Raw genomic sequence first — 15,636 nt, forward strand, 5'->3', positions numbered from 1 at the left:
AATATGTTTCTCTGTTCAATTTTTTAAAAAACTTTCCTGGGCACTAGACTGCTCAGATATGCAAAAATACAAACTTTCCTTTCTAGACTTCCCTGGCAGTCCCATGGTTAGGACTGCTTTTCAATACAGAGGAAATGCGTTTGGTCCCTGGTAAAGGAATTATGATTCCCAATGGTGTTGCCTGAAACAAAAGACAATAATCTCAGTGATCTCCAATTCTACATACTTGTATCTGAATATTTTGTTTTTCTTCTGACCTGGAAAGTGGTCTGAAAGTCAGAAAGCTATTTAAAATGTGTTTGTTCAAAAATGTGATGTTTCTAGAATCTTTCTATCAGGTTTTAGAGTAATACTCCCATCTATTTAGTTTATTTTGTTTCTTTATATATACATGTGTATACTTATGCATGGTTTTTTATATAGAGACAATATAAGGTACATGATTGAGAAATTATTAAAATCATTTTCATCATATTTTAGTCATTTTCATTCTATAAAATATTTGCTAAAACACCAATTATAAAAAGATATAGGGACAAACCACAGTTTTTAATATACTAGACCAGTGGTCCTCAACACCTGGGCTGTGGACTGGTACTGGTCCATATCCCATTAGGAACAGGTTTACACAGGAGGAGCTGAGTGGCCAGCAAACAAGCTAAGCTTCGTCTGTATTTACAGCCACTCCCCATTGCTGGCATTTTTGCCTGTACATCCTTCCTCTCCCGCCCCCATCCATGGAAAAGGTATCTTCTGTGAAACTGGTCCCTGGTGCCAAAAAGTTTAGGGATCACTGTACTAGAAAACAAAACCCCAAAGCAATTAAATGTAAATAATCAGGTCTTGAAAAAACAGCCTACTTTATTCCAACTTTCCCCATTAGTCAAGGAATTGCCTTTAGTTTCTGTCCAGAATTGTCTAACTTCCCCTTTACTTAGTGCACATGGAATTTAATGGATGTGTTAGCAAAAGGTAAAAAAAGCATATGGCTTCCCAGGTGGCTCAGTGGTAAAGAACCTGCATGCCAGTTCAGGAGACCTGGGTTCAGTTCCTGGGTCTGGAAGATCCCCTGGAGGAGAAAATGGCAATCCATTTCAGTATTCTTGCCTGGAGAATCCAGACAGAGTCTGGTGGGCTACATTCCATGGGGTTGCAAAAGAGTAAGTCACAGCTTAGCAACTAAACAACTAAAAATTAGCTCATATACATTATTACTGAATGTTAATATATTTTATTATTGATACATATCAGGAATAATTACCTCTTACACAACCCAGAGAGTTGGTGACAAGTATATTTTCTTCTTTGTAACTATATAAAAAGATTCTGACTCTGGGGAAAGAAAAGCATTTTAGTATTTTTAAATTCTATTTTGAACCTATATAGTATGCTTTAGAATCTAAATAAAGTTAGGGGAAATTTTAAGGATGCTATCAGTAAAAAGCCCTATCAATTTAGTCTCACAGAGGTATGTATAGTTGAAATTATTTCTTCTCTCCTTGGTCAACACAAAAAGTGACTGAAGGTTCATTTACAGAGATTTTTGCCTGAGCAAATATGGATTGTAGCCCACCAGGCTCCTCTGTCCACGGGATTCTCCAGGCAAGAATACTAGGGTAGGATGCCATTTCCTCCTCCAGGGGATCTTCCAGACCCAGGAATTGAACTTCCTCTCCTCAGTCAACACAAAGAGTGACTGAAGGTTCATTTACAGAGGTTTTTGCCTGAGCTGTACCATAACCTATATTTAGGGAAGAAATCAGAAGAATTTAACGGACCTAAATGGAGAGGGTATACAGACTGCAAGAAATATGATTTCCATGGTAGGGAGAAATTTGCAGAGTTGAAAAATAAACACAAAAAATTCCACTACAGGCAAACAGATGAAGGGTAGGTCAGAAAGCACAAAGGGTTTATTGTGGTTTTAGACATTTGAGCTCTTTCTCTGATTTTCAAACCTAACCCCCACACCAGCTGAATGGGAATCTACTCCTCATTTGGGTTGGTTATAACTTTGCCCCATCACAACAGCAAAGAGACAGAAACAAGTTAGGAAAGAATCTGGGCTCTGAAATCATGATGCCTTAAAATAGGAAACCAGTGACTGTGCGAAGGCTGAATTGTTTCCCAAGCAGTAAACCAGCTGCATTTTTTGTGGAGGAGTAATGGCTGAAAGCGCTGACAAGTGGGAGAAAGCCAACTTACAGTGATTCGGGGCTATTGCCGTGAGCATCCAAGCTGCTGCAGAGTCCTGATAAAAATGATTACATAGTTCCCAATATTATGCTGATGAAATAGGCTCTAAAAGCATTTGGAAATATCTGCTGTAGCAGCACAAACCATTCTGCAACCTCCCAAATGCCCTGAATTATGATTGGCTGACAAAGTTATGACTTTTCCAGTTCAGCTCTCTTCATATTTGATTTGTAAAATGAAGCATAATGGTTTGCTATACAGATTATTGTGAATTATGTAGACCCACAGGAATACTCAAGTGAGTCTGATTGCCTTTATTATACTTGATATTTTCAGTGTTGTTTCAATATTACTCCCTTTTGCATCCATTTGGTTTGTGTTTCATTTTACTGAAGCTCATTAGTCCTTTTTTTTAACAAGTATATCAGAGTCACATTTGTTGTTCAACTGTATTAATTAACTTATATTAAATTTCTATATTTTAAAGTATCTGCTATCTTCTTTTCTCATTTAATTTCCACTTTGTCTCCAATTATTTATCATGAGGAAACTTTAGAGATTAGTTCTTTCTCTACTAAATGAATGATAAATACTATCAACAAAAATTATAAGGAGAACATAATAGAGAGAACAGAAAATTTAAGTGTCACTAACTGAGAACTAATTGGGTTTGTTCTGTGCTAAGCTGCTTCAGTCATGTCTGACTCTTTTTGACCCTTTGAACTGTAGCCCACCAGGCTCCTCTGTTCATGGGATTTTCCAGGCAAGAATATTGGAATGGTTGCTATTTCCTCTTCCAGGGAATCTTCCAGACCCAGGTATCTAACCTGTATCTGTGTCTCCTGCATTGCAGGCAGATTCTTTACCCACTGAGCCACCCAGAAAGACTGATATGTTCTAGGAATTGAAAAAGGTCAGTGTGACTGTAACTTCTTGGGCAGGTGAGGAAGGGCATATCATGAGTTTTGAAAGTCACATTGGGGTAGACTCTCTAGGATCACGTAGGCTGTGGTATTTGAATTTTACACTTGTTTTCTGCTTATTTCCTACAATTTTAAGTGTTTACCTTTTAATAGAAAGAAGTATTTGAAATACTTAACCTTTTATTGATTGGGTGGAAAAGCAGAATTGCAAACAAATGCATTTAACTTTAGACTGCAAATCTCTTAAAATAATTTGGTAAACACCTGGGTGTATATAAAATCACAGAATTTCAACAGACTTGTCAAAAAAAAAAAAAAAAACAGAGCTTACATCAGTTAGGGCAGAGATAGAATGATACCTCATCATGAAGAGGAAAAAATACTGCCACCTAACCCAGAATCATTACATGTAGTTAATATAACTACAACCCCAGGATTAAACCCTCTCTTTCGTAGACTTGTTCAGATGTGAGATTGTCAAGGGTATAAGCTTGGAATTGAGCAATCTGACACACTTCTCTCTTCTCATGGACCCAGGAGGGGTGTATCATACCTTCCAGGAAAATCTGAGAATTTTGATAACTCTATCCCTTCGTAAGATCTAGCTCTGATCTTTTAAAATTAAGATTGTTGCCTCCCCATCATGAGAACCAAATTCCTTGTTCTTTCTGGAAGTGTTTTCACCCATTTTGTAAAAAACCATTCCAGTTTGTAAAGCCATTTTGTTTCTGTTTCCTGAGAAACATTGCATTTCTTTATTATGACATGGTGGTCTTTTACATTGAATTTTCTGAAGATGTACTTAGTGTATTAAAATAAATTGCATGTTCAGCAACACTTATTAATATTGCTTCAGTATAGGGTTGGTCCAAAATTTTCATTCAGGTAAGAGGTTATGCTGCTGCTGCTAAGTTGCTTCAGTCGTGTCAAACTCTGTGCGACCCCATAGATGGCAGCCCACCAGGCTCCTCTGTCCCTGGGATTCTCTAGGCAAGAACACTGGAATGGGTTGCCATTTCCTTCTCCAATGCATGAAAGTGAAAAGTGAAAGTGAAGTCTCTCAGTCGTCTCCAACTCTTAGCAACCCCATGGACTGCAGCCTACCAGGCTTGCTCTGTCCAAGGGATTCTCCAGGCAAGGGTCCTGGAATGGGGTTCCATTGCCTTCTCTGGATGTTATGGAAATATCCAAAGAAATTTTGAGACCAGTCCAATAGTATTTTATAATTGTTCAGTTCAGTTCAGTCACTCAGTCGTGTCCGACTCTTTGCGACCCCATGAATTGCAGCATACCAGGCCTTCCTGTCCATCACCAACTCCCAGATTTCACTCAGACTCACATCCATCGAGTTGGTGATGCCATCCAGCGATCTCATCCTCTGTCATCCCCTTCTCCTCCTGCCCTCAATCCCTCCCAGCATCAGAGTCTTTTCCAATGAGTCAACTCTTCACATGAGGTGGCCAAAGTACTGGAGTTTCAGCTTTAGCATCATTCCTTCCAAAGAAATCCCAGGGCTGATCTCCTTCACAATGGACTGTCTCCTTGCAGTCCAAGGGACTCTCAAGAGTCTTCTCCAACACCACAGTTCAAAAGCATCAATTCTTCGGCACTCAGCCTTCTTCACAGTCCAACTCTCACATCCATACATGACCACTGGAAAAACCATAGCCTTGAGTAGACGGACCTTTGTTGGCAAAGTAATGTCTCTGCTTTTGAATATGCTGTCTAGATTGGTCATAACTTTCCTTCCAAGGAGTAAGTGTCTTTTAATTTCATGGCTGCAATCACCATTATTATTGTTACTATTATTGATATTTGTACTTTCTTTTTTTTATATATAAATTTATTTATTTTAATTGGAGGTTAATTACTTTACAACATTGTATTGGTTTTCTCATACATCAACATGAATCCACCACAAGTATACATGTGTTCCCCATCCTGAAACCCCCTTGCTCCTCCCTCCCCATACCATCCCTCTGGGTCATCTCAGTGCACCAGCCCCAAGCATCTAGTATCATGAATCGAACCTGGACTGGTGATTTGTTTAATATATGATATTATACATGTTTCAATGCCATTCTCCCAAATCATCCCACCCTCTCCCTCTCCCACAGAGTCCAAAAGACTATTCTATACATCTGTGATATTTATACTTTCTATCCAACTTGGAGAATACCTATACTCACCTATAAACTCAGAAAATAAGGTGTTAGTGCCATTGTGTGTTTTCTAAAGGTGTTTAGCACAGATTTCTACTCTCACAATCCCATCAAGCCTATCACAATTAAAGTTACAATAAAAGTGATCCTAGAAAAGTCATTCAGTGTCTTCATCCCTGAATATCTCCACACTTAAGTGTATCTAGCCTTTCAACAGCTGCACGTTGCATGAAAAGAAGTCCTGAACAAGGTCACGTTCTACCTTCATGTTACATTCAGCCAAAATGAATTTATAAAACATAGTACTCTAGGGAACAGATGTGTGGTAGTTTTTAAGACACCCAGAAATGTGATATGTGTCAGTCCACTATTAAACTAATCTTTAGGTAATACCAGGAAGACTATCAGTCTACAGAAAGTCTTGTTTAACTGACAAACATGTATATAGCATTTCCTGTCATTATTCTAAGAAATTCATAAATATCAACTCACTTAACCTTCATGCAGTCCTGTAACAGAGGTGTCACTGTTTTCTTGTACGGATAAGAAAGCAAACCCAAGAAAGGTTAAATGGTTTTCTCAAGATCACAATAAGTGGGAGGTATAGATTCAAGTCCAAGATTCACGCTCTCACCTGCTTTGCTAGTTTCACTCAATCTTATGCTGTGTCCAGAGCCTGCCCTCACATTTTGCATTCATTCAGTTGACTGAACATTTAATGTGTAAAAGCAGGAGATAGAATTAAGAGCAAAGACCATCAGGGTAAAAATCTGAACAGACAGATGTTGATTTGACAGGAGATGTAGAGTAGATATTTTGTTTTTTATCAAGGATCATGGACAACCAATATTAAGAAGCAAAGGGCTAAAAGGGAAAAGTGACTTTTAAATATTGTGTCTTCATGAAGAGTGTAAAACGGTTGTAGCCACCTCCTTTTAAAGTTATGAAAGTATAAAGGGCTTCTGACTTCTGTATCAATTATGTACCATTTAGTACGAACCTATCTGTAGCTTTAATTTGATTAATCTTTGCACTTTATGTAAATTAAATCAGCCTTAGGGAATCAGAGAAAAATGATCTCAGAGAGTGTTACTTTGACTCAGATCCTGCTGAGATAGGATCATTGTGGAAATACCAGTGAGAGAAGGAAAGTGTTTCTCGTGTTTCAGGGTGGTGAGTGCTTATGTGTCAGCGAAAACACACTTTCTGCCTCTTGGACTTTTCCATCAGTTTGAAGCAAGCACTAATTAGCTGCTGGGAAACAGAACTAAATTATGCACAACCTGTTTCTTTCAAGTATCTCTCAATCTGGTAGGAAAGACAGACAAAATTCACAAATAATACGTATTATACAACGTGATATAGATCCTGTGGGCCAGCCCCTCCCCTCCCAGATGATATTAGTGCAATTTCACTGAGAAACATACCCTTGATTCATACTTTATTCTAATAAAGTTAATTTTTAAACATATAACACATAATTAGTTTAGAAAAAGCAAAAATGCACACAAATATACACACATACATACACACACAAATACTTTCACACACACACAGATACATATAAACATGTACATATACACACAATGTGTGTATATATACACGTGTGTGTATACACATATGTACACAAAACACATACATATAGGTACATGTGTGCCTACATATACACAATATGCATATGTGTACACACACAAACACACACAAACATGTGTACGTATACACACATGAGCACCCAGACCCACATACACACATGTACACAAATACACATATATACATACATATACACACACATACATATATGCTCACAAATTTGGACACACACATACCTGATATAAGGAAAGAGGAAACAAAGTAAAGCTGTTAAAAATACAACTTCATCAATTTGACAAAAGTCAGTGTAACTGAAGATAAATATTATTTTATTTATGATTTCCACTGACATACTTCCTAAATTTATTCCTCAGAAAAAAACAGAATGAAGTATGTTTTCTGTAGTCCCCGGTATATTGTTGTTTTTACTTTTCATATGCTAAGTTATACAAAAAACAGTGTGGTAAGGAATAATTTTTTTATGTGCCCTACAAACAGCAAGGTCATTTCGATTAAATACAGAGGTGCGAAATCTGAAATCTTTTCTATGACTCAGAACAATGTTAGCTTGTGATCTCATTGAATACAGTTCATGCTGCATAATTTGAAGTTCTATGCAAATTCTAAGCGTTCAGACTTTCCCATCTTGCAGAGGTCTACATGTGTGTCGTCATATAGGATAAAGAATTTAATAAACATGAAAGTCACTGCTTCTTCCACAGTATTGCACTTGATTGCAATCAGTATGTTACAACCAGAGTCTAATTATAAAACATCAAATGTTTCATCTGCTTTTCTAGCTCAGTTCTGTGGTCACTGGCCCATTGAACATAAATTTTAATTCCTTTTATGTTCAATTTGAATCTGAATCACACAGTTGATGCTAAACTATCCCTGAATTAAAACTCCCTTGAAGATAGCTTGTCTGGAGAATGATTTTCAGGGACATGATTTCCCAAACTTTTCTCTCATCACTCATGCAAATGAGCAATACTTTTGCAAAACTTGTTTTGCTTACATTGGTAGAATTTTAATTCTAAAGTTTTAAAGAAACACAGTAAAGGAGGTAACCAGGAATTCATATTCCTGATTACCCTTGAGAACAATCATTGGAATAGACCAAAAAATGGGATATATAAGATAAAGGATCTTTACATTTATTAATATGAAAGTCATTAAATATTAAGGAGAGTTTTCTTTTTTATCTGTTGTCTGTTTCTGCTAACTTCTCAGACACAATTATTTTTCTGAATTAGGTATATGTGCATCCAATACAATGTGTCTTAGATTTAATCAACAAATATTTATTGACTATATACTGAATGTTGAATACAAGAGAAATAGCAGGAAAATAAAACCAAATCTTTGTTTAGGATGCTTTTAGTTAGTGCCCCATATCTACTGAAATAGTTGGTTACTGGGTGTTAGTATTTTCCTGGCAAATTCTTTTTCTTTCCTATCCTTTCACTTTTTTTGGAGTACTTTTATTTTTTTTATTTTTTTTAAACACATCACTGTTTATTCCACATTAATGTTTGATGCCAGTATATATAGAACAAAAGTATGCATTTTGAGGTTCCAAATTATTATGAACAGACAAAATTTGTGTGCTTATGTGTTCACAAAAGCATATGTACAAAGATATACATTTTTGCATATATACATATATCTTATACTGACAGAAACACACATTCAAATCCATGCTAAATAGCACAGTAATCAAGAGTGCTGACAGTCTTTGTGGGTTAAATTCCTAGTGCAGCCATCTAACACTGAGTCATGGCTAACATTTCCTTAAATATTTGTTCCTCAGTTTTCCCATTTTAGTTTTATTTATTTATTTTTTTTAATCTAAAATCTTTAATTCTTACATGTGTTCCCAAACATGAACCCCCCTCCCACCTCCCTTCCCATAACATCTCTGTGGGTCATCCCCATGCACCGGCCCCAAGCATGGAGTGCTTTTAAATTGACTATTGCTCCTCTAAACAAGTTTCATGTTTAGATAAGAAATCTATTTGTTAATCAGTCTATTTCTTTTAAAATGAAATTCTACTTTTAAATGTTTCTCCTAATTAAATATTTGTACTTTAAAATAATATTTTAATTTTTTTTTGCCTTTTCAATTCTTTTCATCAGTTTCCCCATTAGACTTTGCCCCATCTATGCCTGTTCTGGTTTTGTATTTTCTTTTTACCATTTTGCACATGCACATTTAGAAGGTGAATACTCTGTTTGATGACATTTACTATTATAATGTGACACTGTATAGTAGTAGTAGTTTAGTCACTCAGTTGTGTCTGACTCTTGTGTGCCCATAAATTGTAGCCCTCCAGGCTCCTCTATCCATGGGAATCTCCAGGCAAGAATACTGGAGTGGTCGCCATTTCCTTCTCCTAAGTCTAAAATTATCAACATTTTTGCCTGCCTCCAAACAGTCCAAAACCTTAGGCTTTTTGACTATCACCATTTCCTTGTGACCTCATTCATGATGGCCTGATATATTAGTTTAGTCCCCCTTTGTTTATCTCACCATGAATTCATTTTATTTTTGTTTTTAACATCTACATAGACTTAACAACATGTTTTCTTCACAGTGATTCATTTCCTTAATTGGTGTATCATTTAAATTATCTTCCATATAAGTAGTTTTCCTTGAGTCTCCCATTTGCCTAAGGTCGGGAATTTTTACCTACGGTAGTATATATTTTTTTTAATATATTTTTTGATGTGGATCATTTTAAAAGTTTTTATCGGATTTTTTACAATATTGATTCTGTTTCATGTTTAGTTTTTTGGCCACAGGGCATGAGGAATCGTAGCTCCCTGACCAGGAATCAAACCCACACCACTTGCATTAGAAGGTGGTCTTAACCACTGGACCACCGGGGAAGTCCCTAATATACCTGTTGTTGTTCAGTTGCTAAGTCACATCTGACCCTTTGTGACCCCATGGACACACCAGGCTTCCCTATCCTTCAGTATCTTGTGGAGTTTGCTCAGATTTATGTCCATTGAGTCAGTGATACCATCCAACCACTTCATTCTGTATTACCCCCTTCTTCTCTTGCCCTCATTCTTTCCCAGCATCAGGAGCTTTTCCAATGAGTTGGCTCTTCTCATCAGGTGCTGAAGTAGTAGTTTCTACTCTGCCCTTTAGAGGACTTGTGATTTTATTGGTTATGACTATTTGTTTTTTCATTAATTTTCTCCAGTTCCCTGGCTTGTGGCACTAGCCAGCACTCTGGCTGACCTCCAGCTTTTCACCATTAGCTTGTTTTTTCCCTGGATACCCGTGGTTCTTCAGGACACTGGGGTGGCTAGGCTTTCTCCCAGGTCTGTAAGGAGAACACAAGCCAGTAGATGCAGGGTTTCTCCTTCGAATAACAGGAGCTCCACTCTTCACAGTCATTCAGAGAATCTTGTTGTTTATCATTGTTTGTATTATGAGATTTCTAAAGCAAGTTTCTTGCTAGAAGGCTTCTGTCAATTTAAAATTTACTGAAATGTTTAAAGACATAAATTAAATGATAATGCATCTGGATTAGAGATCCCTGTCAGATTGGCATACTGATACTGTGCTAACTGTGGGGCTTCCCCGGATGGCTTCCCAGGTGGCTCAGTGGCAAAGAATCCACCTGCCAATGCAGGAGACTTGATTTTAATCCCTGGGTCAGGAAGATCCTCTGGAAAAGTAACTGGCAACCCACTCCAGTATTCTTGCCTGGAGAATCCCATGGACAGAGGAGCCCGGTGGGCTACAGTTCATGGGGTCATGAAGAATCAGTCACAGACTTAGGGATGAAACAACAACAACAAATGCACTAACTTTGTCTTCCAATTTAATCTCAGCTATTATGTAACTGAATATTTGGCTGTGTGACTCAATGATCTGAGCACAGATTTGTAATGTAAGAGTCCAGACTAGGTTGTCTCTATTTTTGTTTTTATTTTTACTTTATTTTACTTTATCACACTGTGTTGGTTTTGCCATACATTGACATGAATCCGCCACGGGTGTACATGAGTTCCCAATCCTGAACCCCCCTCCCACCTCCCACCCCATATCATCTCTCTCAATAAATATTTGTTAAATTGGATGACATAAATAACATATTAAGATAATTTTCTAGTCAACCAAGTTGCATAAAGTAAAAAAGGGAACTCTACTTTCAATAGATAAGCATATAATAGCCACAATCTATCCCCACCAAAATGATCTTTAGTTTGGTTTCTATGCAATTTTAACACATTTAAATACAGCAGAATTAGGCCTGCACTTTTAGACAGTGAGAATTGTTGAACTGTCAAAACAGAGTTACAGATAATACGTCCTTTGGCATCTGTCATAGAGGACATGTATTTTCAAGTTGTTGTTTGGTTTACGGAAAATAATTTTATTATAGTCCCCACTTGCTGTAGTATTTTCATTTTGACTAGTATCTTAATGTTCACTTATTATTAATTTTATTAAAATACTCCTCCACTTTCCTGAATATAAAACTAGGCTAAAATCTTATTTTCTGCATTTGCACATATTGTTTCACCATGCCTGTTTGTCTCTCTAAGCATGAACATTTTTAAAAGTAAAATGTCAGCATAAAGGAATGACACCCAACACACAGTTATACAGAATTTTCAGGATCCTTACTATCTTTTAAGTTTTAGAATATCTGCCAATGTGCTGAACAAATGTTTATGAGTTTGATTGTGAAACTCATTCAAGATAATTTGTTCAGTCGATGTGTTTATTTATGAGCCCATACCTGGTGGACATGACTGTATATAATTTCTGAAGTCATGTATGTTGCCTATTTCCGAAACTTAATTAACCCTACAAGCAACTTCTATTTCTATCCTCCCTAAAATACATGCTGATTCTATCATTCAGTGCATTTACTTAAACATTTTGTAATTCCTAAAAAGATGTCCTTTACAAACATCCAGCAATAATTTATGAAGAAAAGGAAAATTCCCAGCTTGTTTGAAAATAGAATAGACAGTTTAAAAAATGTGCCTATAAAGATAGCACATAAGGATTGTGCAGGGTAAACCTCTAAGAAACAATACCAATCCCCTGGGTGATGCCAGAGAGTAACTAGAGGAGCTGTTTTTGCAGAACGGTCAGAAAATAACCGTGAAAACAACCTCCAGATATCTGAATCAGCAGAAGCCTTACTCTATGCTTCTGGAACTTACAAAAGTGACTTTTAATAGCACTATGAACCTACTCCAAGATCAACTCCTCCATCTACTGGCTAAAGGCCGAATTTTGATCTTAGTTATGCAGATATTGAGCTTATTTTGTTTGTGTGTATTTGATTATGCTTTCCATGATGAACTCAGCATTACTTCCAGGTATAACTTCCTTTCTTTAAACTATAATATAATATAACTCCTGTTGGCACAGACAGTAAAGTATCTGCCTCCAATGTAGGAGACCCGAGTTTGATCCCTGGATCGGGAAGATCCCCTGGAGAAGGAAATGGAAACCCACTCCAGGATTCTTGCCTGGAGAGTTCCATGGACAGAGGAGCCCGGTGGGCTACAGTTCCTGGGGTCAGAAAGACTCAGACATGACTGAGAGACTAACACACACATACTATACCTCAAATAATCCTAGACCACATTTTGAAAATAATATTATTACAGTATAAAACAAGCTGACATGGTTTTATTTATTTATTCATTTATATTTTTGGCTGCACTGGTTCTTCACTGCTGCATGGGTTTTCTCTAGCTGGCGGTGAGTGGTGACTACTCTTCATTATTGTGCACAGGCTTCTCATTGTGGTGTCTTCTCTTGTTGTGGAGAACAGGCTCTCTGAAGCTATGTGGGGTTCAGCAGCTGTGCTTCAGCATGGGATCAGCAGTGGCAGTGTGCATGCTCTTGTGTGCAAAGGCTCAGTAGTTGCGGCATGCAGGCTTGGTTGCTCTACGGCATGCAGGATTTTCCCGGACCAGAGAAGGAACCCTTGCCCCCTGCATTGGCAGAATTCTCCTCCACTGTACCACCAGGGAAATCTATGCTGACATCATTTTTGAAACTAATTTTATTATTATTATGATTATATTCATATGTCATTCCCAGAGCATAATATACTCAATTTGACTATTGAGGAGTTTCTTAATTTCCTGGCATGTAGGCAAATAATCTCTGCTCATTCCTTTTCACAGGCACTTGTGGTTTGATATTCCAAGATCCATTATTACGTTTTCTGTTGTTGTTCCATCTATTTTCAAAACAGCATTCAAATTGATGGATGATATACTCAGACTATCTTACCGTATGACTTAGAAATCGAATGAAGCAGAAACTAACATTGTAAAGCAACTATACCCCCAATTAAAGATTCTTTTTTTAGTGCTACTGCTGCTAAGTCACTTCAGTCATGTCCGACTCTGTGCGACCCCAGAGACAGCAGCCCACCAGGCTCCCCCGTCCCTGGGATTCTCCAGGCAAGAACACTGAAGTGGGTTGCCATTGCCTTCTCCAATGCATGAAAGTGAAAAGTGAAAGTGAAGTTGCTCAGTTGTGTCCGACCCTTAGCGACCCCATGGACTGCAGCTTTCCAGGCTCCTCCATCCATGGGATTTTCCAGGCAAGATTACTGGAGTAGGGTGCCATTAAGACTTTTAAGTCTGGTGAAGCAATTAATGGAAACAAAAAACTTATTGTTAACCACCATTTAACAACTTCATTTTAGTCAGACAAGTTGTCTGGCAATCTGAGAAAGGTGTTGAATACAAGAGAGCATAAGTCAGACGTTCCTTACAGCAATATCTTTGTTCCTAAGAGTTTTACAAGCCTTATTATCTAGTCTGACAACTACTAACATGCTTTTAGTAGCTGTAGGCAAACTTCCTGTACATGTTCCATCTCACCTGTCTTAAACAATCTATCCTTGTCCTTCTCACTAATCCTAAGTGTCTAAAACTATAGACTGTCACGACCTAAACGCCTTTTGTGCCAACACAGAGCAGTCTTGAATTTCACAGAATTATTCTCACACAGAAATGGGGCCCAGCTGACTACCCTGGTTTCTGTGATTGGTCTATCCCTTCAATGGGCTGTGCTGACACTTTTTCATAGTCTCTTATAACCACTGTATACCACCTATCCATGAGGGCATAATGTACACCCGCTAGAGGGTATAGAATGTTTCTGTGTACACTCCTGGGAATGTGCCCATCCTGTGATGGCTCATGGCCCAGTGCTTTCTCTCCAGTCAAGCCTCACCCATTGGCTGTCAGCTTCCCACCCACAGTATACGTTGTTCTTCCATACAGCTCCTGCACCTGCTATGGGGCCGGTTGGTAAGTGAAAAACACCAGCCATGCGGTTCTACGTTTTTAACTGCATGGACTCCAAAGATAAATCTTTGTTATTGTGAGATCTGTGTGTGTGTCTGCGTACACATGGACACACACACACGTGTATATACATACACATGGGGCTTTCCAGGTGATGCTAGTGGTAAAGAACCTGCCTGCAAATGGCAACCCACTCCAGTATTCTTGCCTGGAGAATCCCACAGACAGAGGAGCCTGGTGGGATACAGTCCATGGGGTTGCAAAGAGTTAGACAGAAATGAGGTGACTTAGCATGCATGCGTGCATTAATACACACACACACACTTACATATATAATGAAGTATAATTGATTTACAATACCGTGTTAGTTTCTCGTGTACAGCAGAGTAATTCAGTTATATATGCATGTGTATGTGTATATATGTGGTTCTCAAGGCAAGAATGGACTGGATGAAGCCCAAGCTGGAATAAAGATTTCCGGGAGAAATATTAATGACTTCAGATATGGAGATGACACCACCCTTAAGGAAGAAAGCAAAGAAGAACTAAAGAGTCTCTTGATGAAACTGAAAGAGGAGAATGAAAAAGTTGGCTTAAAACTAAACATTCAGAAAACTAAGATCATGTCATCTGGTCCCATCACTTCATGGCAAATAGATAGGGAAACAGTGGAAACAGTGACAGACTTTATTTTTTGTGCACCAAAATCACTGCAGATGGTGACTGCAGCCATGAAATTAAAAGACACTTGCTCCTTGGAAGAAAAGCTATGACCAACCTAGACAGCATATTAAAAATCAGAGACATTACTTTGCCAGCAAATGTCTGTCTCGTCAAAGCTATGGTTTTTCCAGTGGTCATGTATGTATGTGAGAGTTGCACTGTAAAGAAAGCTGAGCACCAAAGAATTAACTCTTTTGAACTGTGGTGTTGGAGAAGACTCTTGGGAGTCCCTTGGACTGCAAGAACATCCAACCAGTCCATCCTAAAGGAAATCAGTCCTGAATATTCATTGGAAAGACTGATGCTGAAGCTGAAACTCCAATACTTTGGCCACCTGATGCAAAGAACTGACTCATTTGAAAAGACCCTGATGCTGGGAAAGATTGAAGGTGGGAGGAGAAGGAGATGACAGAGGACAAGATGGTTGGATGACATCACTGACTCGATGGACGTGAATTTGAGTAAACTCTGGGAGTTGGTGATGGACAGGGAGGCCTGGCATGCTGCAGTCCATGGGGTCACAAAGAGTCAGACACAACTGAGCAAGTGAACTGAACTAAATAGTATAAATGTATACATGTATATATGTATATGCACACACATATATACTATACATATATATACTATATATAGTGTGTATATATATTCTTTTTCATATTCTTTCCCTTTGTATGCTATTATAAAACATTGAGCAGAGTATCCTGTGAAGTAGTAGGTCCCTGCTGATT

General features: G+C 38.0%; 1 protein-coding gene across 1 annotated transcript in view; it reads left to right on the plus strand.

Annotated features, from left to right (window-relative positions):
- The window catches only part of GALNTL6 (polypeptide N-acetylgalactosaminyltransferase like 6), a 1,456,655-nt gene that overhangs the window by 359,164 nt on the left and 1,081,855 nt on the right, over nucleotides 1-15,636 (plus strand). The gene's annotated exons all lie outside the window — the stretch shown is intronic.

Source organism: Capricornis sumatraensis, chromosome 6 (genome assembly GCF_032405125.1).
Source record: "Capricornis sumatraensis isolate serow.1 chromosome 6, serow.2, whole genome shotgun sequence".
In the NCBI taxonomy this organism is placed as follows: domain Eukaryota; kingdom Metazoa; phylum Chordata; class Mammalia; order Artiodactyla; family Bovidae; genus Capricornis; species Capricornis sumatraensis.